The sequence below is a fragment of the Ammospiza caudacuta genome, chromosome 6, assembly GCF_027887145.1.
Source record: "Ammospiza caudacuta isolate bAmmCau1 chromosome 6, bAmmCau1.pri, whole genome shotgun sequence".
NCBI classification, from domain to species: domain Eukaryota; kingdom Metazoa; phylum Chordata; class Aves; order Passeriformes; family Passerellidae; genus Ammospiza; species Ammospiza caudacuta.
The window spans coordinates 16,298,498-16,322,789 of NC_080598.1; the positions used below are offsets into that span (position 1 = coordinate 16,298,498).

Here is a 24,292-nt window from a genome sequence, read left to right on the forward strand (position 1 = left end):
TTCATTTTAAATTTTTACTTTTCTCTTAGGAAATGTCATAATCAAAGTAGTCAGAAAAATAACATTTTCTTTATATGGAGCTGGTGAAGTCCTGTATTGTAGCTCAGGAAAATTGAGGAGAGAATTTCTCCTAGAGGCCACTAGAGCAAACTTCCAGAAGAATCTGAGAATTTCTGTTTAACTTGCTGAGGTAGTGAGTTTTTATCAGGAGAATATATTGTAGATTTCCTCTGCCAAATACTCAGAAGCATATGGAGGTTCTCTTGCTATGTAAATTAGCAAAGTTCTGTCATTCACGGCAATATTTATTTGACATATTACCCTCTCCTTTTCTATTCCCCTCAAGGATCTGTTGCAGTCATCAAAATAACATGGGAAAAATACTATATTTGTATACCTTCATTGCTCTTTCCTAGCCTTGTAACTCTGCCTTGTTAGGGTTATCCATTAGCAAGTTAGTAAAAGGAAATGAAAATCTTTTTCTTTTGCACATAAAGGAGAAAAAGCAGAATTTGGTGGATGCAGATTGGTAACAGTGGCCACTCTATTGAATTGGCTATATTCCTTGAGGTTTTCAGGCAAGTGGTTTTAAATTATAAATATAATTTCTCACAAACAAAGTGTTAATTTCGCACTACTGAATGCATAAAACATTTTTCTTTTTTTAGATATGTTTGCATATCTAAACTTGGCGTAATTTTATTTTAAAATGTCTCTCATATTTTTAGAAGTTATTCCTTTGCCTTTTCAATTTTACCTTGCTGAATCATTCTATTCAATGTCCATCTTCAGTAAATATTCATACTTGGTCAGTTGTACTCAAAGTTGTGATTTTATTGAAATGATACATTGTCAGATTTTGACCACATGCAAATATATATTGCATTTGTATATTGAAATTAAAAATAAAATAGAGGAATTATTTTATACATATCGAGAAAATGTTTAATCAGAACCACCTAAAACTTTGCAATCATGTTTTGAAAAAAGATCAGACATTTGCAAGGAAAAGTTAATATCAAACGAGGATGTGTTATTTTATTAATGTTTACTGGAACCAGACCCCTTATGCAGCTTCAAATGCTAATTATTGACCGCATCTTACATAAAATTCCCTTTAGCTTTGATTCAGTGTTTTCTCTGTTTATTTTTGAACCTTCTTCCTCTCTGTGTCCTGTTCTTCCAGTAGTAATAGCTGGGTTTTGGACACATCTTGCCCTGCATATTTGCCTCTTCTGACGCTGTCAAGAGCAGAACAGTGTTGTGGTAGCAGGAGACATAAACAAGATGAAGAACATTAATTCTCCCTAACTTAAATCATAGGCAGTGTTATCTAGGCTCTGAACTTAGTTTGTATCCAGATAATAATGGGAAGCAGGATGAAACATTTTTGTTTCCATTCCAGGCCTTTTAATAGCGAATATTTCTCCTTGGAAGAAATGTTTTCCTAACTGGACATTTTTTCTCCAAAAATGGAAGTTCCACTCTACTGGTAAGTAACTCATATGAGAGCTACTGGCTGTTTTTCTGCTGTTTGTAACTGGAACCAGAATAAAGGTTACAAATTGTGATTCACAGCATGGGTCTGCTGATGTGGTTAAAATGACTCATAAATTAAGGCGATGGCAAAATCAACTGCATTAATGAGATCTAGAATAAAATTAAGTAGTTGTGTGATGTTCTTGATTAAATGGCATAAAGTTGTTAAGGTAACTGAATTTAAGGAGAAGGGGAACTGATACTGTTAGTCACGGATATTTCCAGTTGTTTTACTGTAGTGAATGTTTAATTTTTGTACTTTGTTTTCTATGATGTTAAAAAGAACACACAAAAAATACTTCACTGATTAAAACATACTCCACATCTTATGCAAAACACATCTGAGATAAAATTACTCCAGTCAGAATGTGGGAGACCAGAATTTTATTTCAAGATTACAGTGTTCTCACTAACATTCTCAACTACCTATACACTTCCAGAATATTTTCTAATGCTTTAAAATATCCTCACTGCACTTTTGAAGTCAGCTATATCAGTCACAGTTACGTTTTGTCTAGGTTAGGGGTTTTTACCTCATTTCCTCATTGCCTTTGTCTTCTTCTGCAAAGAAAAGGGTGGAATTATATGTTTTCTTTTATTGCTGAAAAATGCTTCTCCTTTGACATGACATGTGCCTAGGACCTGTGCATTTCCATGGTGTGAAAAAAAAAAAAATATTAAAAAAGCCCTGGACTTAATATCCTCTCTCACATGTGAAGAGATACGAATGAAAGAATAGGTGGGGAGATTTAAGCAAACAGAGAAAATAAGAGTGAGGTAGAAGGTTATAAAAAGTAAATCATATCAAATGCTGATGTTCTGGAAAATAGTATCTTTCCAGAAGATATATAAACATGGATAGAATAAGGAAGAAATAACCTGGTAGCTGCAAAGAATGTTGAAGTTCATAAGGAACACTAACCTTGCTAGGTACAGCTGGAGAGACATGGAAAACAAAAGTAGTAAAAGGAGTGGTTTTGATAGATTGTAAAGTAGACAAAAGAAAGCCAGAAACAGTTGTATGTTCAGAGAGGTTTCAATTTCTGTATTATTGTTCTCTATTCTAAATTAAAAACTATTCTCATTAATACTTTGAAAAAAATCTTGATTATTCAAAACTTCATCAAATCTAACATTTGTTTGAAATTATTTAATATATGTCAGATATTTAATAGCTGTTAGAAATACTTGTGTTTGACTTGGATATCATAAATAAAAATGTACCTTGGAAGCAAAACTGAACTCTTGAAAATAATTTTAATTATTTCGTTCTGAAATAATCATTCTGAAATGGTCAGAAGTGACAAAAGTTCGGTTCTGTGATGTACTTTGGCAGTACAGCCTTGCCTGGTGATGTTGTCACTATTGGTTGGTGGCATTTGCTACTCTTGTAATGTCCTCAAATTGGTCACCCAGCACTTTATGGACAGGCAAAGGGGAATATGAAAGGTGTCTTAAAGTCTTTGGGTAGAATCCCTTGAGAGCCTGTGATAAGAAAGCCTTCTCAATAATTTTTTATTCTGCTTGTGGATGCTCAAATCTGAATCCATTTAGGAAGATAGGTAATATTTTCATCACATTTTTTGTATTTAGTGATAAGAAGCAGATGGAAAGAGGACGGGCTCTTGTATCAGTAATATCACAGAGGGCAATAAAGTATTCACTGACGCATGATGTGCTAACCAGCTTCCTACAAGGAATTGTCATGAGCTCCACTGTCATCTTACACTGAGAGAGAAGGCAGGGGTTTAGAAAAGCACCATTAACTTTCCTGCAGAACAATTGTGAACAGTTTCCAGAATATTTGATTGCATTTTTATGCAGAAGCTCTGTCAGGCCACCTAGAACAGCTGTAGCTGCTTTTTTTCTCCTCCTCATTACCTACTTTCCTTTTGGAGCACTGATGTTGCCAAGTTTTAAGCTACCAAGTTATTTTTCATCTTTCCTTGAAAGATTTGGAAACAATGAGTTTCCACAAGTCAGTACATTGTTACAACTTGGCAACTGGCCACAGTCATAAAATTTTCAAATCCAAAATAATTATACGACTAGAATCCAATTTTTTTTTTTTTTAATTTTAGAACAAATTTATTTTTTTAGTGTATGGATGCTGTCATTTGTATAGTGAAGTCCAGGACACATTTCCTCTGAAGGAAGAAACAAAGAAATTATTTCAAGTCAAAATAGGAGATTAGAAAGAAATCTTACCTAGAAGAGTTCCATCAAGATATGGCACAAATTATTTTGTTGTGAGTTTGGGTAAGAAGGACTTTTCAACAAAGAATTTTACTTGGATATTGCTTAAAAATATTTTTTAACTGTTGTTAGGAAGCTGACTTGTGGTACTGTAAATCCTCTTTGTTTTCTGTATCCATGGATATTCTGTGCCATGTTTTGTTCTCCTTCAGATTTGCAGCCATCTTAAATAATCTGGTCAAGACTAGAAAGGGATTCTTGGTGTCTCAGATAATTTTTATTCTTTTTCTTCTTGTGTGAAATATCTATGCCTAAGGAAGGAAGCAGTCATAAATCTGATATGCTGACTGGATTGCTGATCTGATATGCAGAGGAAGAAAATTTCTAGCTCATCTTAGTTCTAAACTTTGTAATAACCCTTTTTCACAAGTAGAACTACTAAACCATTGTCATTTACTTTTTTTTTTCTGGAATAATAGCAAAGAGGAGCTGTGCTATTTTCAGGTGTAAAGATAAGGAATTTGAAACCAAAGGTCATAGAGACTTTGTAGTGTTTGCATTATTTGACCCTTAACTTTCCATATATATTTTTTCAATGGTAATAAGTTTTATTATATTTCTGTTTTGTTTTTAAGATAAGCTTCCTGTGACCAAGCAAAAAATAAATTAATTTATCACTTGCAGAAGTAGTTATAGTCTATATCTTCCAAAATGAACCTAAATTAAAATTTAATAAAGATATGACAACCATTTATTTTTTATTATTGCACTTTTCCAGTTCTAGAATGATTAGTCAGGCTGCTAAGTTGTGGGTAATGCTTCTCTGCTTTTCCTTTCCTACTTGTAACTTGTTCACATTATCATTAATATTTCTGAGCTATTGTTAAAGATAGTCATTCTGACACAGATTTTTAAAAAGGAACCGATTTTCATATTAAATAACTTCATTTGCCAACAGTCTTTGTACAGTGTTTCATATAATAAGTGTTAGAGGTCACTTGCCAGAAGTTCTTTGTGTCTAATACATCAATCTCATCCTGCTGTAAGCGTGGGAGTTCTATTTTAAATCGTGGTACATGTTTCTCCTTGTCTTTGCTGCTTTTATTTTTGTCTCTGCATAGCACTGTGATCTGCTATGATTAACATCATGCCCTTGAAATCCAACATTCTCGCTATATGCATGATATTTTCCTTTAACACATTTCATAGAAGGGCAAGTTTTACTTTGTAGCAAGCATCACTTATTCAGAACTGGAAAAAATTAATTTATTTGGTCAAAGGTTCCAAGGTCTTCAATCAAGAGCAGATAATTTCCTAGCATCCAAATCGTTTTGTTGCAAAGATTTCAAGTATTGGACTGTTGTTATTTTTTGCTCCATTTTATGTATGTATTTAGCATTTTTCTGTTTCTCTCATCAATGAATGGGCAGTAAATAAAATATTAAACATCATAGTAATAAAGATTAAGCTTGACATGTTCTGTCATCCTAAAGCAATTGAAAATTGTCCCCTTGCAGTGTAGCAGAGACTAAATAAGGAAGTTGGACAAACTCACCAGTGTGCCCATGTTGATTGTTTCAGTGCAGCTCCTGACAGATTTAAAAAGACAAAAGCACAATTGTGCTCATGGCAGAGCCATGATTCAATCACTCAGCCTAAGTCATTCCTCTTTCTCCTCAGTTACCTCAGCCTTGTTTTTTCTTCTTTTTCTAACCTAGATCAATTCCCTGATCTACCTCAGAGCAGTTCCAAAAAGAGTTTTGGCACCTCAGCTCAGAAGTTGGGATGGTTGTACAAAAAAGGTGCACAGGAACCATTTCAGTTGTATTGTTCCCATCAGCTTTGCATTGTCAAACCATGTCCTCAGACGTGATGACTATATAAGAAAATAGCAAATTAATTAGATATATTGGAAATGAGAAAAATATAGGACCGATCTTTTCAGGAAATCAAGAAATATCACTTTTTTTTCTAGAGATTGAGTGTAATTTTAATATAATTAAATAAATTAGGAAATATTTTTTTAAATCTTACATTGTTTTTCAAGTGCTATATGATTGGGTGTTCTAACATTGCCAACATGTATTATTCTAACAGTAATTCAAAATTAAGCTTGCAAAGAAGGATCAACACAGAAACATATGTGGTCTAGAAAAAAACAACAGTTATTAAGCAAAATGACTGAGAGCTGTGGTGGAAAATACAACCAGCAAGGTAAAGGAACTGCATTCTGAGGAAATCCCAACATTTTTCTTCTCTTTTAGCTAGGATTTTGAAGTGTTCCAGAATTGCAAAGTATTTTGGTTGAGTAATATCTGCATATTTTATTTCACTGTTATTGTTCCAATTAATGTCACTGTACTCTATCAAAATAGCATTAACATCCAGTTTATATCTGTTGGCCCCATAATTCAGCTAAGGCATCAGAGAAACTGTTTCTGTTACTAGATAATTTTTTGTGAATCACATCTTCTTGATATTTGTCCCCTAAGCCATGTTTTAATGTGAGGGATCTGAGAGGAGCCCACTTTCCCAAGCATATTTCCATAAATGAAAATCTGCCATCTTGATAGCTTTGCCAAACTGCTTTGATCCTGATGTTGAACAAAACATTAATGACCAAAATGCTGTCTTCCTCAACTCTTTGACTAACACACATTTCTAAAACTATGGTTTGAAATCAAACTATTCTTTTTATTCTTCAAAATAAGTGATGGATATAAGCATCAGTTATTTGCAGGACTCAAAGCATCAGGTCTCTCATATACATAGACTTTGAGAAAATTTGCCTGTATTTTCAGTTGCTATCCAGGCTTCTTCTGTGGCTGCTGACTCGATTGTTGTGAATCTTTGCTATGAGTTAGAATTTTGTTTCAGCTTCCAGCATGTTACTGATGCCCCATAGAAAGGTGCACTGGTCTTACTAGATGTTGATCATTTTTCCCAACACACTCTTCCGAGGTAATACTATATTTCTTTTTGTAATTTGTTTTCCTACCTGACCCAAACTATCCAATTAACTGGTCCTGTCTTCTGGTGCTTTCTCATATGTCAAACGGGACATTTCATGGTTCTAAGAACATATTACATCACTGTAGGGGCTGGAGTAAAATAGAGTTGCCTCCCCAATCTGTTTAAAGTTTTCTAAATTAAGTCCTTTTTCTCACTGTTTTAGCCTTTTTTCCCTTCTCTAACAAAAGTAGATCTGCAACTGGACATTAACAATATTTCAGCAAAGTTGGTGAGTATACTGTTAGAAAATGTTGGTGATCTTGCTACTTGTTTTTCTTAAAAGGGTTGCATGCCAGCAGTGTTTTTTTTTTTTAAATCTTAGACATTTAATATTTTTTTTTGTTTGGGCTTTTTAATTTCTCTCTTGATCTTCTCAAGAGTGCTCTTGTGTTTGCTTTGTGCTAAGGACTGGTCTTGAGGAATCTTGATGTTGCATGATTATTTGAGGCTTGGCTTTCTCTCTCTAGGCTTGTGTTCCATTCAAGCCACTAAACCAACTGGCAGCGAGCTTCTCTCTGGCTTTTCACATACTGCTGGGAGGCACAAAATCCAGTTTTAACCAGACAGCACTGTGAGGATGAGTTGCATGAAATTACTTATCCAGTCTGCTTGCAAAAAATTTACATTTCCCGTCAGCATATGCATTGTCTGTTATTAAAGACATTTCTAGGACTTTAAAAATGCCATACCATATGAGAGTATGGTTTGCTATGTGGCACAGCAAACTGTAGGTCTATTCAAAAAAGTCAGTTTTGAATGTGTTATCATTTTAAAGTACATCCCTAAATGGATGAAGTGGCATATATCTTCCTACAGGAAATCAGAATAAAGAGGTTGTATTGAGCAGTCATCATCGTCATCTAGAAATGGGAAGTAAAATGTTTTCTATAGATTTTCTTCAGAGTCTTCATGCGGATTTTTCTTTACTTCACACCAAATATCATTAAGCTGCTAGTAGCTGAAAATCTTGTGTGTGAGAACAGAAGATAGCTTTTCCCCATCAGTGAAGGCATTTTTGTTTAATAACAACTTTGATCCTTCTACTGTTGGCAATGGTCATTGAGAAATCCTGACATAAAGAAGGTATCTGCAAGATAAAGTTCTACAAGGGATGATTAGCAGCACTTAAGTTTTCTTTCTGTTGAAAGGAAGAATCCCTGATTGAACAGTGCATTGAATGATATGACAAGCAAGTACTTGATCCCTGTCCAGCTGGAAAGGAATTGTATTCATCAGCAGCTTTTTAGCTAAGGATGTCTTTATATTTTCACTCTTTGTTTGAGTCTCTCCAGATCCTCCCTTTACTTCATGTCAGCACTATATAGTAGGTATGCCAAGTGGTTTTGAAATTTAAATTACAGTCTCTTTTTCAGATGTTATTGGAAAGAACATGTAATTTATAACCACGTGTTAGGAGTACAGGATGTTCATGGTTCACTGCCAATTCTTCTTTTGTAAAGTTAATAAAACTTTCATAAAACACTTATACACTTGTATATTTCATGGTAAAGATTTTTTTATCTCATAGGCTAATGTAAAGATTTATTAAAAACATTTTTTTGTTAAGAGGAGTGTCAATAGTTTGCAGCTGAGTGTAATTTTGAATTCCCAGTAGATGACAGTCTGACTGAAAATGACATTAACAGCTTTGTTGATTTAGCACTAAAAATAAAGGATTCTTTCAAATGATATAAAGCTCTAATACCCTGAGTGTGCTGAAATACACTTGAGACCCTTAAGAGGAGTTTCAGCGCAGTGTTCGCCAGCACTCTGTATTCCGGTGAACAAGCACGAGCGTGCTTCCTGGCACTGACCCACTGGGCTCCCACCTAGAAATTCATGGGAAGGATCAGGATGCTGCACTAAGGACAGAAACTGATATGTCTAAACATGGGAGCCATCAGAGCCTTGGGTAATGTCCTGCGATGGACTTCCAGTAAGACCTTGTGACGTCATTGGGACTAAGTTTTCCTTTTCTTTTTTTCCTCAAAAAATTGAGCACTTTGAAGTATTTAATTCAGTAGCAACCCAAAACTACTACCATCTGATAGCTATGAAGAGGTATGTGAAAAGAGCTGATGGTTTCATGCCAGCTTCTGCAGGATGGTTGTTCACTCTCTTTTTGTGATGTGATAATTGATAGCTTTGCTGGCGATCTTGGCAAAGATGCTGAGGATTAAATAGCCCAAGAGATGGAACTTTCCTACTCTCCTAAGTGAGAAACAGACACGTTGGCCAGGCGGCATGGAAGAGTCTACACTGCTCCTGCTGTACTGTACTGTACTAAATAAAAATACTGCAAAAGGGTTTCCTCCATCTTTGAACAGCTTTTATTCAAACCAAGAGTATTTAGAGCTATATTCTCATCTTTATCTGATTTGAAACTATTTTCCCCTTGTAGTCTGGAATAGGTCAGGTAATACAGTGATAAAAATATTTTCCACAACTTTACAGCCACCTACCCTAAGCATCTGCATCAGTGTAACTGGAATAGAAAGCTCTACACTTCCTTAAATGATTGCATAAAGAAAAGTGATGAGGTGTAGAAAGTGACTTTGGTGTAGAGTTGGTAACAAGTGCTGGAGGGCACTGATAAATTTGTGATATATAGGATCAAAATTTTTAATAAGAAATCTACAAAGTACCTCTTTTAGTCTGGTAAAAAAATAAAAAATATAAAAAATCACTATTTACTTTGAGCCTGCCAACTTTTGTTATTTCATCCATATGTTGTGACTACTGCAGTACATTTTTGCTTTCTTTAGTGTTTTTCCTAAAACAATTCACTCCTGATAGACAAGTGGCTAAACTTGGAGAACAGAAGGGCTACATTTACAGATCCATAAATGGTAGTAATAATAATATCCACAAATGGCAGTTTGTGCTGTGAAAACAGTAGCACTGAATACTGTAGGAAGCAGAGAGAGATCTAGGAAAACCTAAGGATTTGTTGTATTTTTCCATTTTATCTTGCCTATGTGATAAAATAGAAATGTGGATCCTCAGAGAATCAATTAGTGTGCATAGAAATAAGGAGGAGGTAATTACATAGAGGGAGTTAAAGACAAAATGGTTGAAAACTTAATGTGTTTATAAGAAAATGTTGAGTGCCCGCCGATTCTTGACCTAGATCGTGCAGTGATCACAATTTTGACACAAATAAAATCACTTTTTTAATGCAAATTAAAGTTCATATTATGGAGCAGCTTTTGACTCAGATTGACCTCCCAATAAAATGTGTGGGATGTATACACACAAATTATGAGAAAATAAGTTGCCTTTCTGTGTAGAGCTTTGCAAAGTGGCTTTTTTGCATTTTTTTTTCTTCTACATGCATGGGTTTCAAGATTCAGAAAAAATAAAGGAGAGAATCTTCTCACTTGTTGTAAGGGTCCTTGCAAAGTTCAACATCGATCAAAGAGCATCTAAACCATTTGAGTCATATGTAAATGTAGCATAATAAAGTAAAAATTCTGGGGGTTTGAGAAGCAATAGCACTTATATATTTATATATAAAACAGATGAAGAAAAGGGTGGCTATTCTCTGCAAGTAGCTCTGCTGTGCCAATTGTGTTATCTAAATGAGGTAATCCTATCCATTTTGCATGTCAGATGAAAAGCCTGGTGAGGTTCAAGATATTTCTGCATAGGCCATGACTGAGGTGCAAGGCTAATTTGGCACCCTTCCTTAGTGAGGCTTGTGGGAAAAAAACCCCTTTATTAAATTACCTGAGAAAGCTGAAGATAAGAGGGTAGCTTTTATGCACACAAGCCCTTCAAAATGATTGTTTTAAATGAATCTTTCAGATCTGACAGAGCTGACCACCATGGTTTTTTTATTTCCACAGTAAATTCTCTTCTCCTAAATTGCTAATAGGATAAATTTGTCTGGGGTAATTTCTGAATTTTTGATCCCATCCCATCAGCCTTACTGAAACACATTTTCTAGGGAAGTGTTGTGTATTGTATGAAGATGAATCTACAGAGGAAATAGAATCACACTGGTACCATGACTATTGATCTTCCTTAATATGATTAGAAAATGGGCAAAACTTATGTTAAACAGCTTGGGAAATATGAACAATGTATAGAGAGGTCTTTAACACCTACCAATTGAAAATAAATAGTTTTGTTGTTTACAGTTATTTTATTAGATATTAAATTTACAAACATTTACTTATTTCACCATAATTTTAATATAACATTCTTGAAATATGAAAGTCCTCTAAATAACTACAGTAAATATATTTGTCTTGGAAAGTTCTTCTTCTGTAGATAAGAGAAAAATGAAAAGAAAAAATAATATGATTATGAAGTAGTGATTAGAACTGAGTGAAAAAAAAATTAATTTGTATTTCCCTCTGTTTTTCTCTCCATTACTATTATCAGGGATTAAAAGATGAGGAAAATTTGGATCAGCTGGTTTGTGGGTGGGATAGAGCTGCTTCAATAGTGTCCTGTGAATGATGGAGTGTGAGTTAGATCAGATATTTCGTGACTATTTTATTAAACTCTGTGGGCCTTACAGTGACAAGAAAAGGTGGCACGTGGTGTTTTCTCTCCCCAGCCCCTTGCCCAGCACCCTGTGACCAACCTGCACTCCTGCACAGTGACCTCTTCCAATGGATCTATTTTAAATAAAAAAAAGTATTTATTTTTGTCTAAATAAATACTAGACCACTGTCTGCTAACAAAACCATTCCATAAAACGCATTCTATAAAAACTAAAGGATAAAGCAAAGACATGAGGCATAATGCTTTCAGTGGTGCAAACTTGTTTGTGCTAGTACAGACTTAGTTAAATATTCACCAAATATATCTTAAGGTGTTTTGAATTTTTTTTTTTTTTATAAAATATATGTTAGAAGATTAAAGCATGTACAGAACATTCCTCCTTCTCATTCATGTCAAAATGAAATTGATAATTGCCAGTTTTTAACCAGCTCAAAAGATGCTTTCACAGCTTTCCCTTTGCAGGAGATTACTTATTGTTGCCTTTGATGTTGACATTATTTAATAGAGATCTTTTTTTCCTTTATGAATTGTTTCAACTTGCTCATGCTGTCTTCAATTTAATGAAGCTGTTGAGAAGAAAACTGTAAACAAATGAGATAGGATGGTTTAGGAAGAATGTGAATTGTATTCTTTAGCAAGAATTGTTTATGGGGATGGTTTCGTAATATGTAAAACATATGGACCACCAGAAATCTAAATGTCAGACTTTAGGTCTTTGATTTATTATTTCATGTAATTTACATTTTATCCACTCTTTCCCCCTCTCTTTTTCATTTTAACATATCGTTTTTGTGGCATTAATGCTGAACAAGAGATATGCTCCTGTTACAGGACTGTACCATTCATTGGAACACATCAAAAATGCTGAATGTCATGAATGTCACTATTTCAAAGCTTACTAAGGATCTGGAGGTATTACACTTGAAAGAGACAATAAAATTTATTTTGCTTTTCTCATTATTTCATTTTAGAAATATTTTGTTAGGTCCATCCACAGTACAGGTTTCCTGAGTCTGTTTTCAGGGCTTTTTTTATACTTGCATTACCTGCATAAAAGAGGCTGCTTTCTCACCTAATGGCCATCCAGAACCACCAGATTTTGTTGCAAAAGAACCAGAACCAAATCAGTTTTCAATATTTTTTTCTTTACTGAAACAATAAATACATTTTTCTGCACTTTAATTGTGAGTGCATAAATACAAAGACTATATCATTGTAAAGTGCTAAGTTCATTTAACGTACATGTTTTGCATTCTAGTAAAGGGAACCACTACGAACTATAGCCATGTGAGCTAAAGCTTATTTTAACAATATCAACACAAAATAGTGGAATTGAGATTATTAGGATTCATTTGCCTTTGAGAGCTTCATTTCTTGGTAGTTTACTTGAATTTTCACATTCTTGGGAAATTAAAATGTGTTGCCTTGTTTGCTCCACACCTGTAGATGTTTTGCTAATTAGCTTCACAAATTCAGCTCAGGTGTTGACTAGTACAAAATTTGCTGCCCACCAGAAAAAAAAAGAAGGCTGGTGTGGAATTGTCATCAGGGAAAACAGAAAAAGGGGGAAAAAAAGGTTGAGTAATCTTTGATCCTGCTTTCAGCAAACCTCTGCTGTACAAGTGAACAGGAGATCAAACGTGAACAGATTTTTGTGCTGTACTCTGCTATAGGAATCCAATACTCCAAGAATCCAATGTAAGTAAAAATCTAAACTCTGCCAAGAACATCATAATTACTTAGAAATTATTACTGAGAAATACAAAAATGTGACTTGCAAATATTCCTGAACTGATGGGCTTCAACTGAAGGTGGCACTGGGCTGTTGTCAGTCAATGACATCTATTCAGGAGATCAGACTTTTGAGGGACATGGTATACAAGTAGAGCATTGCTAATGTTGGATAATATTCTGTTTTTCTGGGTGTGGGTTTCTGAAATTTACCTCTTCCTGAGTATTTCATAGCCAGTGTGATTATTGGTCTCTCTAGAGCTGTGTTTTAAATTTATTATTAAATAATTTCTTTGTAGCAGACTTCTGTGTAAAAAAAAATATTAGTTACAGTGGGTGTTATTGTTTTCTTGTATTATTTTCTAGCAGAATTTAATTAATTCCTCATTTTTAACTAAACTTTTTCTGGAAAATGGCATTTTGTTGGTTTTAGGATACATATCTTCCTACACATATCTTTATCTGCATTAAGGTGGTCTGTGTACATTGTATTCTGGTATAGCTAGTTAGGGTTACAGTAGGATGTTTCAGGTTTGATTCTTTCTGGTGCAATCAAATGTAATAATCCATATCTGTGAATGTAGATATGCCACTGACAGGTGGTTTTTTTCCCATTTGGCATGAAGCTAGACTGACAGAAGTATATATACGGAGGAACTGTGTCTATATGTTGAGGAAGAGCAGGTTTGCACCTTTTTATTACATCAGAATCACTAAGGAATACAGGTTTTGTGTGTAGAAAAGGCCTTAAACAAAGACCTTCAAGGCACACTGTGTCTTAATGTGAGTAGCTGATGAATGAGAGAGTGAGTGAAAATAGTAGAAAGATGTTTAAGCTGAAACCCTGGAGCAGATGAACCTGCAGTGCTGCTTTTTGGTGTTGTTTTTTGATTGTGATTTTGCTTGGGCTAGAGAAGCTCTGTTGATTTGAGTATAATAGTTGCCAAAAATGTTGTGATTTTGCTCCTCAGCATAGTTAGCCCTCTCACAAGGCTCTCAGTAAGGTCCTTCTGTATGTTTTGGCATAACACCTGTGCCAGCAGCTTTTTACAGCCTCCTGTGTGTGTTGTACATTGTCTGATTTGTCTGAGTGTGTGTGTGTGTGTGTCTGTCAGCTGGGCCAGGGTGGAGAGGGATGATTTCAATGAAATGGAACAAAGTCTAAATGCCTGGTTTAGGTGGCATCCACCCAATGACTGCTTTTACTCCTTTTCCTGCTCTCTCCATCCCACTCCTTCAATAAAAATTACATTTTCTTTTAAAGCCTTCTATACATTTGAAAGAAATCTAAATATTGAAGCATCTGAATGTGAACTATTTAGGGAGCTAGTGAGCTCCCTTCTTCCTTGTATAATTCTTCATCATTGTCACTCCACCCTACTAAGACTACCCACCCAGGCTTAATTTTGTTCCTTTCACTTGTTCCATACTGCAAATATTCAATTTTTACGCCTCCTGTGATTTCAAATCGTGCATTAAATATACTTTGTAGGGATTTAAAAGAAATAATTTACTCTGTCATTTTAATTTACAAGTTTATGGGAGTTTTTCTCTTTTTTTCCCCCCTCTACAGTGAGCTATGTTGAGATATTTTTATATGTAAAGCTGGAATGCATAGTCTCTTTGATATTATGAAATTTGTTCATAAGATGCTGTAGCAGATTGATTAATGGTACCAATCTTATTTTTAAGTCAAAGCAGAACTCTTGATTCATTTTTTTTTTTCTTTCTCTAGGTATTTACCTATTTTTGGTACAATAGAACAATACCTTGTTCTTTCAAGCTATTGCTTTTCAATGCTGTTTTTCCAATAGTATCTCTTTAATCTCTGCTCTCCCTCCTATGGTAATTAGCTACTTTCTGTGTGACTCAGCCCACCAGGCAGCAACAGAGCCTAGATCAGTATTAGGTCAGTTAATAATAATTGTCAGCTTTCCACATACTCGAGGAAAGAGTCCCATGCAAGAGGCTCTGGCTGATTTTGGGTAAAAAGACAATGGAAAACTTTTAGGGACTAAAGAGTAGCTTTTGTTGTTGCATGATAACTTAGGTAGTTTCAGTTCTTAAATCCAGCTACGCCAGGACTGGGGGCTCTACACATGCTGATTTGAAGTATCTCCTATGGTAGTAAGAGAATAATATTGGTAGAAGGCTCAGCTGCCTGTCAAGGGAGATAAAGCTGGCTAAGACGTGCTTGGTGTTCACTCCTGCAGCCTGTGCTGGCTAAAATGGACATTTAAGCATATATGATGGTGATATAAGCATATATATATGGTGATCTCTGCTGCTCTGTAATGCCATGTTAGACCATCATCCGTCATATTGTAATAAGTAAAAAGCAAAATATTTCTCATTCCAAATGATGGTGGCACTGTTTTCCAATATTTTTACTGTAGTTCAGCATGATGGAATCACTTTAGAATATGAACCATCCCTTCAGCCCTGAATTGCTGCTGAATATAACCAGGCTCTCACAATGTCCTGCTTTGTTGTGTGGGTCAGGATAAGGCTTTTGGTGCTCTTTTGAAACTGAGCTTTGGTGTCTCTCAGTGTGAACCTTGGCACATGACAATTTCTTTGTTTCAATTTTAAAGTTGGGGTTTTTTTCAGCACCATTGACCAAGAGAAGAAGTAATTATATGTGGCTTTGACTTACTTCAATTCAGAAATAAACATGTAATTAGGAGATAATTATAGCTATGAGATAATTTGATATAAAGGAGGTGTAAATGTAGATTTGGGATAACTTTCACTACATAAAAATCTTATTTACCTGTGGTTTTGTTCACATTTTAAGAACAGCTCTTTCAGTTCAGGGCTTGTGATAGAAGGAACTAATTAATTGCAGAGATAACCTTCCTGATGATTCAAAGCTTTTTAATTACTTGCTAAAGTTTCTTTGACAGATCTGTATATTTTGCCCTTGTTGCTTAAATGTCCATACAATATTTGCCTGAGTTAGAAGCATTTGGATTGATGCCTTGTGAAGGCTGAGCTAGAACAGAGACTAGGCCAGAGTTAAAAAATAAAGTAGGGATTTATTAGAAGGCCTCAGTGGATCCACCTTGGGCAGCACAAGAGCCCAGCCAGGGCTGCATCCAAGATGAACCAAAATGGTCACAAAATGGACGACCAGTCACAGGGTCTCACTTTTATAAGTTCTGGTTCATTTGCATATAGGAGTTAATTGTCCAATTATAGCTTTAGGTTATGAAGTCCCATCTTGTTTTTCTCTCTTCAGTTCACTGTTTTTTATGCTCTTGGGCCTGGAATTTGGATCATTTGTCCTTGGTCCCCAGCTGGAGATGGAATTGTTTTGTCTACCTACTCTGTGAAGAGAGCTTACCGTCCCCTAATGTGAAGCTCAGAACTACACACTAAAGCAGTACAGAATCTGAAAAATATAAAAGCTAAAGCCTGAGGCATCAGGATCAGTCCTCCATACCATCAGAAAGCTCAGGAAAAATGCTTGAGTCTGGAGCCACAGGAATTGACATCTGTATCGAAGAAAGACACAGACTGCTCTCTGGAGCTTTGTGAGGAAAAGTGAGCACACCTTCCTGAGAAACAAGGCCTTGGGGCCTGCCAGGAGGAAAGGAGAGCAGATATTTCTGGATAATTGCCTCTGGTCCAGAGCTGAGTGCTAGACAATATCTCACTTTCTGAGTTGCTTTTGCCCCTGGCAACTCCTGAAACAGAGGGACTGGACAATCTAAGCCCTCAGCTGAAGGTATTTGGGCACCTTGCTGTCAGCTGGCTGAAATGGCTGTAACAGCCTTAAGCTGTGTGTTGCTGCCAGCTGTGCTGTAGCTGTCTGTCTGTCCTTGGAGGGCCACCCCTGTAAGCAAGCTCTTCCAAGCTATTTTCAGAAAATGGCATTTAAGGAGAAGAAGGGAAGTCAGGCTTTTTATGTTACCTCTCATTGTCAAAGCGTTTCTGCAGCTGTTAGAGCCCACATTCACTCCAGCATTTGTGGTATGAAATCCTTCAGCTCTTAAATAGTTCAAAACACTGGTTAGAAAGAGAAGTCAGAAGCTTTAGAATACAAATGGTATTCTATGTATAATTTAGTGTCTGTATTTTATTTCAGACATGCCAAATCAAATGAAACCAATAATATTGATATAAAACAGTGCTGGAAATTTTGTACTAAACAGTGCACAGCTTTTGGGAAATAGGCTGGGAAAGCTGAGAGACTGGTTCAAAAAACCCCAAGTTTACTTCTAGACAAAACTGTACTTTTGCAGTTGTAGAGATATCTTCATACTCTTGGCAAACCAGTAGAAAATAAGACCAGTAAGAAAGGCAAGGAGAGAGCTCCTAACTCACTGTTGTGGCCACTCTGTGTTGGCTTTCACATGCTCATGGGCCACCTTGTTCATGCCAGACTGGAGCCTGGTTCAGCATAAATTACTGTAGCACTTAAGATCTCTTGGACTGTGAAAATTCTATTTCTACCAAGTAAAAGAACATATCCACCTGCAAAATGTTTTCCCTGGTGGATGATGTCTTGCCAGTTTTCATGTCAGTGGATTATTACAGTTCCTTGATGATCTTGGGAGGAATAATCCAACTTTTACCAATTTCATTTTGTCTGCACAAGGTTGTGGGGGTTTTTGGTGTGGGCTTTCTTTTTTTTTTTCACAGCACTATTTTGTGTGTGTGTGCGTGCATGCCAGGATTTATGACTGAATAAACCAAATATAGAACAGACCACTTACATAATATTTAACATATGTTATAATGTCAGATGTGAGTTAATTTTAGAAAGAGTAATGGAGCGAACCAGACAAAATGGATCATCACTTTTCCCTGAATGTGATTAAGCAAAGAGGAAGGATTCTATCCCACCCCACCCATGTATTCGGTATAAGTTTCCTGCAAATCCTTTAGCAGAGAAATATAAAACTGACTTCCAAGTGAATATAAACACATGTTGGGTGGTCCTATTTTGCACATGATTATTCAGTGCTCTTCTATAGGAACACACTGGTTCCCATCCAAGTAAAAAGCCTGAAAAAATAGATTCTTCATCACATTGTCCAATCTAAAGGTAATGTATTCTCTTAAGGAACAAAATTCAGATAAAAAATGCCTCAGTCATTAATAGGCCAATAAAAATTAGATTAAAACCCAATTGTTACTGAATTCTGAAGTAGTGTGGGTGTTGCACTTAAAACTATTAAGCCTCTTACTTTGTATGAGTAATATGTGTTATGGTAATGTCTAAATTTCTATTCAAGCTGAAGAAAATTTGTTTCAAAAATATGCAAAATTTATGTCTGTAGAGAAGTAACTAAGAGTCAAACTCTGATCCATCTACTCCCTACACGTGTGAATGGGAACTGATGTGTATAGCTTCATGCTCAACACAGTGCACTGTGTGTCTGGAGCTAAAATGCCAAGGCCTGGTCTTTGGCAGCTTGGACTGAATCTGAAACCCGCAATTCTGTGCAAAATGGTGAGAGGAGGATAGATCTGATTGTTTCCCTTTGGTTTGCAAAGAGCAAACTGGGTACGCTTGACGATATCTGATCAAAGATGGATGGAAAATAAAATACTATGAATGAGATCCTGGAATTCTGGACCTAGGGAATTTTGTGGTATTCTGTAGGAAGAAGTGGGAAACCCAGAAAACTCACTTTATATTTCACCTAATATTTTTCTTGCTCATGTGTTACCATTTTTTACTGACTATTTCATGTTGCTTCTTCACCTCATGCTAATTCTCACAATATCTCCTATTTCCTCACTTAAATGACTTGTGGACCTATAATTAGTCCTGTAGCTGTTTGTTTTAAGACAAATCATCTTAGGTTCATGTGCATGTTTAGTTCATTAAGACAGCCAATAGAGGAAGATCTAGGGATGCTAAGAAAAATATAAGACATAACATTGGGTATGACATCACTTTAGTTTGAAAGTTCTGTTGTAGTTAATTTTATTTAAGATATAACAGCATAAGAGAAGTTTGTTAGAGCACTGTAAATATGTGGATATGCTTCAGGCAACACCAGAGTCCTTGTTCAACTTGCTTAGGTTTTGTTTCAATTGCTGCAAGTTAATTTAGTGGCAAATCTTCAGCAATGATAAATGTATTTTAGATCTATATAGAAATCCAAAGAATATTTTTCACTTTCTTTCTTTTGGAAACAATTCTTTAATTTCTTTTATTTGGAAACCAAATAAAAACCCCTAAGACTTCAGCGAACGTTGGGACTTCACCTATGAGAGATTAGGAGAAAATTTCTTTCCTAAGATCTGACAATCTGAAAATTACCAGGAATTCTGGCCCACCTACAGATAAACAGACATTTTATTCTGAAAGTGGTTTCTAGAATTTCAGCTCTCTCTCTCCTACTCATGCTTTACTGGCAGTATTGTGTACAAGCTGAATTTCTTTGTAGAGCAGTACTCCTCCAGAAAAGTGTCACACGTCCTTCCACTGGGCAGGTTTCAGGAAAAGTGTCAGAAGTGAAAGTCAGTGCTACCAGCTGTAGGAAAACAACATTTTTCCTCCCCAGTGAAGCCGAGTTCTGTGGCTGCTGACCTCCTGGAATGTTTGTGGCCAGCATTCATCATGACCCAGCTCTGTGGTGGGCCAAGTCCTGCAGAGTGGCTGCAGAACCCAGATGGAAATGCTGGCTCACTGCAGGATAATTTATAATGGTTAAATGGGGTTGCAGACTACAAGATTAATTTTAGGTTATCCTGATGGTAAAATTATATGTCATAAACCAGAGGGAGAAGTTTTGTTTGACCTTTCATAATAAAGGACTGGGGAGTGACAGGAGATGTGCAGGGAGAATGTATTAGCTAGAAAACCCAATTGGAAGCAATTTGGTATACTAAATTCTGTCAGATTCCACACTGTGAATAACAAAACCCAAACAAAATAATCAAATGAAATTTAAAAAACACCAGTATTTTAGGGTTAGTTTAGGCTATCTTGTCACCCAGGCAGAGATCTAAGAAAGTAGTTAACATTGTTGTATTCCAATTTCCAATTTGATTAATGAATTTTTTATATTCGAAATCTCTTCTTTTTAATATTGCTGATAATGAATAAAAGTGACCAGGAAAACCCCAGCTGGTTTTTCATTTATATTCACAGTATCTGCACAACTGCATTCCATAGCATGCGTAGCTGAATGGGTGAACTCAGCTGAAACTTTTTAATAAAACAAATTATGGGTAAATAAGTTTCCAAACACAGTTTTCTGCGTATTCATCAGCCTAAAGTTTTGCTTTGCATTATTTAGCAGTAATTTTCTAGACAGCACCAAAGTTCACTGAAGTTCTTAGAAAAAAAATCAACAAAAACTCCAGTAAAAGTTTAATTGTGTATTCTGTATTTAGTACTGGCTGACATGGGGATTAAAGATTAAGCTTTGCATGCAGAGGTGGCTCTTTCTTAATCATAATAAAACTCTGACCACTTCACACTATTGAAGCAAAAGTAATCAAAACCTCGCCTCAGTTGTATCCAGATTCATTGATAATATCTGAAGAAAAATTAGGCATAGAGTCCATTGTGAATTCTCACTGCTGTATTCATGCTAAGTTTGAAGGTAAAAATCTCCTTTGGTTCTGTTTATAGAATGCTTTTAAAAGTCTGAATATAGTCAGAGCTTCCTGGCTGGCTGTCAGTGATGTCACAGCTGTGTCAATAATGCCCTCTAAGTGCAGGACTCTGACTCTTTCTCTCTCTCTGTTTTGATTTAAAAATTCCATTTCATAATGGCAAAAAGACACCTAAAGGAAAGCCTTCAGCTTCTTGCCTTATCACACTATCCAAAGCATATAATAATTCTCAGAAAATGCACTGCCTGTCATGTCTTACTGCTTAAATATAGGCCAGAGGGTCTGCCATACAGACAGGATGGTGTAAGCCCTGCACTGGAATGGCAGGGAAAAGTCTAACTTTATCCTCAACTTCCATGACAGCAGAATTCAGAACAGCTCCAGTCAGAGTTCACAAATATGGGAGCAGGGAAAAAATGATCTTTCCTCTCAGTATTGATCAAGCCACACAAATGACATTAACCCTGAGAGAGGCCCATGTGGCAGCAAAGCAGATGCTCTGGATCAGACTCTCAGATCAGTGGAAATTATTGTAGTTTATGTCCAAGCAGAGAGCTTTTATTTGGAACATATTCTTGCAAATACCAAAAGAGAGAAGTGCTTGGGCCAAATTTACCTGTGGTGAGCTATCACTAATAGCCTCAGCCTTACCTTTTTGATTTGTCAGTTATGATTTTAGCTGGCTACTTAGTACAAAAATAAGGTTTTTAAATAAATATCTAAATCAAAGGAGAAGTGGACAGCCTTTCATTTTCTTTTAAGAGGCCATATTGCTTATTTCAAGCAGAGCTGGTAACATTCCAATGTTCTTTTGATAAGCATATTAACCAAGACCAAAGACCATGGGAACAAAAAGAAAATGGCATTGTGGGTTATGCAAGAAAGCATTTTTGTTTTCATTTCTGTGCAAGACGAGTGGTGTTGCAGGATGATACAGAGCAGAACTCATTGTTAATGTATTTTTGCTAGGAAGTTCTCAGAAGACAAGGGGTCTCTGGAAACTGAGCTTTCAGACAAGGTCAAGGGTAACAAAATGCTTCTGGACACTATTCTTCAGGCTAGCAGTCTAGTCTGTATTTTTCTCATACACTGGCTGGAAACATTAAAAATAGCAGTTTAATTATCTCAGTTGAAATTTACTGCAAGATAAAAAGAATATTGTCAACTTTGTTAAAAGAACTTACAGGTACTCACTCTGCCCTTTAGCCTGTGTGACACTTTTTGCTGATTTGTGGTAATTTTTCTGATGAAAAAAAGGGTTCTCACATTGTTACTTTTTGGGAGCTCTATCAGAAGATGAGAAATGGAGAGCCCACTTGTGCAGTGCTACACAGAGAATATCTGGTGAAATTAATTTAAACCAAACAGATGTCAAATATACAAAGTAAACAAAATGCATACACTGTGGTTTCCCACGAAAACCTTTAGTTTATATTTACAAAAATGCTGCTTAGGACAACAGATAAAACAATCTATTATACATCTATGTACAAGCTGTTCTAAGTTGATCATATTCCTTTAATTAAAGCACTTATGAGCTAGGCCACTCTCATAATAACAAATCTTCTGTCTTTTTCTTAGTCAGAATCTTTTGGAACCTAGGAGAGCCTCAGAAAAATGGAGGCTATTAAGATTAACATATTCATATTTAACAAATGGGTGTTTTTGCATAAGCAATGAATCTCCTAGAATATATCACACATTATTTCCTGCAAATGGTTCAATGAAGTAGGCTTTTTCTTTTTGTTCCTCCTTTAATATGACTACATTCAGCTACATCTGAGAAGTCCTGTTCACTGTTCCCTTATCAGTGAGCTGACTTTCTAATTTAAAGGGAAAATTTCTGTCTTTTAGATATGAAGAAGCATTTCTACAGCAAAATTAGTGTTCTCTTTCTGGTTATAGAATGATGATGTATTTGTGGTGTAAAAGATATAGGATTAACTACTACACATTAAATTAGAAATGGATCTTCTGTTGTATGTTTTAGACATTTTTGTTGTGTTCTCAGTAAATGGATGTTGTGATTCAAACTTTTAAAGTAAAAAATTCTTATATATTAAACTTGGAAATAAAACAAAACCCTCCCTCTGTAATAGGTAATAATTACCCCTCCTTTTACACAGGCATTTTTGTTTTGCCATTTCATGCCAATAAGTAGTGTTCCCCTGATGGATAATTTTGTCCACAGCTGTCCTTCAGAGTTGCTGTCAGTTAATTTTAATTGAAAGAAAACTTTCCATAGCAATGATGCTCTCTTGCAAAGTTACTTCCATTTTTTTCCATGTAAAACTACAGCCAGTAGCCTGAGTTGGTGGTTCTGACACTTTAGAAATCTTTATTCCACTTTTTATTGGCCCTCTGAGGAAATGAGAAACAAATAAGAAAAGAGAATGCACAACTGAAGTTAACCTCATCTGAACCTTTAGCTGCAAATACTCATGGATCATTCTTATGTGACTATTTTGTGCAGAAGCTGTAGAGAATGAAGCAGATTTATATAAATCTCTAATATAACAGTTTTGTAAGTCTACCACAACCATCTTCATCAAAGGTGCATAAATGTTTTATTTTCACTGCCTTGAAGATCCATTGCATATTAAAACGGTCTTCCAACAGCATGACTTGCACTTTTTTATTAGGCACCTTCTGCAAAATCTCACACTTAAATTACCATTAATCTTCTGTTATGATTCAAATCATAATCAGGGTAGTTCATACAGTCATACGTTTGTTTTGGTTGGGCTGAAACACTGCTTCTGGGCTGATCTTGATAACAGTGTCACAAAGGTTCCTGCTTGAATCACTAGAATATAGTACAGTTCCATCCTTATTCTCCACACAACCCTCCTCTACTTCTGATGTAAACCCCAGGGGACATGTTCTGCCAGGACACTTGGGTCTGAGAGGGTCCTCTGGTCCTCTCTCATCTGTTGCTCACAAAAATTGCTGCCTATATGGAAAAAAAAACTTCCTCAAGATCTGGTTACAGATGAGTTAGTGAAATAAAAGAGGTGGTGCCTGTAATATTTAGGAGTGTGAGCAGTGCCTTTTTATCTCTTCTGTCAGAAACTTGTAGTGCTGGTTGAATCTTTACCTCCCCCTGTTCTAGTGGACTCTCCAAAAGAATCCTGAATGTTCTCCATGTTGTTCATCTCATGCCATTCCTTTTTTGGTGTCTGGGGTTGGCTAAAGATGTTCTTTCCCTTCCCTGAAAGAGCTGCAGGAGATGGAAAAGCCTGGCCATTGTATTTCTGTGGAGAGACTATGGAGCAATATGTGATTGCTGAAGTAGGTGTCATGTTTTGTTTGGGGGTGTAGCAATGCCTGCTCTCAGGAGGCATTGTCTGCTGTTATCATCCTGTTTCTTCAGGCTGATATTGTCTGAAATTGGAGAGGACATGATGTCTGTGTCAGTCCCATAGCTGAAAGCCCACTGGGGATTGAGGGTACTGCAGTGAAGATTTGCTTCCCATTTTCTGTCTCTTGCAGGAAGTCAGAGTGCATAACTTAAGAGCTAAAAAAATCTGGGGAAAAAAGAAAGAGGGAGAGGGTTGTTTTTTCAGGTTCTATGAAATGTTCACAGCACAGCTCCATGAGTTGTCAACACAATGAGACTGACAGCAAACTTTGCCAAGAGGCAAGAAAAAAGCCTTGAGTTTTTAAACCAGCATTGCTACTGAGCTCCCTGTCATCGAACCATGATGTAAATTTT

At 36.0% G+C, this 24,292-nt stretch overlaps 1 long non-coding RNA gene across 1 annotated transcript in view; it reads left to right on the forward strand.

Moving 5' to 3' along the window:
* The first annotated feature begins 1,277 nt into the window (after positions 1–1,277).
* Positions 1,278–24,292, forward strand: part of LOC131559523 (uncharacterized) — a 105,835-nt gene continuing 82,820 nt past the window's right edge. Inside the window, exon 1 of the long non-coding RNA XR_009274891.1 lies at positions 1,278–1,492. This is a non-coding gene — a long non-coding RNA (uncharacterized LOC131559523). The remainder of the gene's footprint in view (positions 1,493–24,292) is intronic.